Genomic DNA, 1,972 nt, shown 5'->3' with positions numbered 1-1,972 from the left:
TTTTGTGTATCTATTGAAATGATCGTATGATACTTATCCTTCATTTTGTGGTATATCACATTGACTGATTTGCTGATGTTGAACTACTGTTGCATCCTTATCTTTCTTTCTATTGATCTGCAGGTGTTAATTTTGTATGCTGGATACAAGCCTTTTGTTAGAGATACATGTTATAAATTTCTTCTCAGTGGCTAGCCTTTTTACTCTTATTGTTTTCTTTTTATGAATAGAACTCTTTGCTTTTAATGTGGTTCAAATTATTATTTCCTTTATGGTTAGTGACTTTTGCATCTTTTTAATAAAACTTTTACCTACTCAAACGTCATGAAATATTCTATATATTCTTCTAGAAAATGTGTTTTACCTTCCAGATTTAGACCTACAATGCACCTAGAATTGCTTTTTTGTTTTGGTCTGAAGTAGGGACAAAGTTTTTCTTGGACATATGGCTATTTGGATATATGAATATATAATTGATACAGCATCATTTACTGAAAAGACAGTCTTTCCCCTTTGTTTTCGATGGCCAACTTTGTTTTATATCAAGTATTCATGTATATGAATCAATTCTAAATTCCATCTTCTGTTCAAGTTATCTATATTCTGGCACTAATAGCAAACTTAATTAAGGTAGCTTTAAAATAATGCTTGCAACAGCCATTGCAGTACATTGAGCTCCACAGAGACAGCGCCCGGGCAAGTGAAAGCCAGATGGGCACTGGGCGACTCTGAGCCTCCCTGGGGAAAATAATTAAATATGGGCAAAGGAGATCCTAAGAAGAAGCTGAGAGGCAAAATGTCATCATATGCATTCTTTGTGCAAACTTGCCAAGAGGAGCACAAGAAGAAACACCCAGATGCTTCAGTCAACTTCTCTGAGTTTTCTAAGAAGTGCTCAGAGATGTGGAAGATCACGTCTGCTAAAGACAAAGGAAAATTTGAAGACATGGCAAAGGCAGACAAGGCCCATTATGAAAACTTATATTCCCCCTAAGGGGGAAACAAACAAGAAGTTCAAGGATCCCAGTGAACACTTGGTGCTCACTTCAGCAGCACATACACCATTGCACCTAAGAGGCCTCCTTCGGTCTTTTTCTTGTTTTGTTCTGAGTATCACCCAAAAATCAAAGGAGAACATCCCAGCCTATCCATTAGTGATGTTGCAAAGAAACTGGGAGAGACGTGGAATAAAACTGCTGCAGATAACACGCAGCCGCATGGAAAGAAGCTGCTAAGCTGAAGGAAAAATGGGAAAAGGATATTGCTGCATACTAAGGTAAAGGAAAAACATACTAAGGTAAAGGATGCAGCAAAAAAGGGAGTCGTCAAGGCTAAAAAAAAGCAAGCAAAAGAAGCAAGAGGAGGAAGACAAGAAAGATGAAGAGGATGAGGAAGAGAAGGAAGATAAAGACGATGATGGATAAGTTGGTTCTAGTGCATTTTTTTCTTGTCTGTAAAGCATGTAACCCCTTCTGTACACATCTCACTCCTTTTAAAGAAAAAAAAAATTGAAATGTAAGGCTGTGTAAGATTTGTTTTTAAACTGTATGGTGTCTTTTTTTGCATAGTTAACACACTACTGAATGTGTCTTTAGATAGCCCTGTCCTGGTGGTATTTTCAGTAGCCACTAACCTTGCCTGATACAGTACGGGGGTTGTAACTTGGCATGGAAATTTAAAGCAGGTTCTTGTTGGTGCCCAGCACAAATTAGTTACATATGGGGATGGTAGTTTTTCCATCTTCATTTGTCTCTGATGCAGCTTATACGAAATAATTGTTGTTCTGTGAACTCAATACCACTCTGTAATTGAAAAAAAAAAAAGTTGCAGCTGTTTTGTTGACATTCTGAATGCTTCTAAGTAAATATCACTAAAAAAAAAAAATAGGGGTGCCTGGGTGGCTCAGTCAGTTAGGCCTCAGACTCTTGGTTTCCGCTCAGGTCACGATCTCAGGGTCTTGCGATGGAGCCCT

The 1,972-nt window shown here is 37.9% G+C and overlaps 1 pseudogene; it reads left to right on the top strand.

Moving 5' to 3' along the window:
• Positions 1–757: 757 nt before the first annotated feature.
• LOC116622860 lies at positions 758–1,424 on the top strand (annotated as a pseudogene).
• Positions 1,425–1,972: the final 548 nt, after the last annotated feature.

The sequence above is a fragment of the Phoca vitulina genome, unplaced genomic scaffold (assembly GCF_004348235.1).
Source record: "Phoca vitulina isolate PV1807 unplaced genomic scaffold, GSC_HSeal_1.0 scaffold55, whole genome shotgun sequence".
Taxonomy (NCBI): domain Eukaryota; kingdom Metazoa; phylum Chordata; class Mammalia; order Carnivora; family Phocidae; genus Phoca; species Phoca vitulina.
Note: the sequence above shows the minus strand (reverse complement) of the source record. Positions and strands in the feature narration are given on the sequence as shown.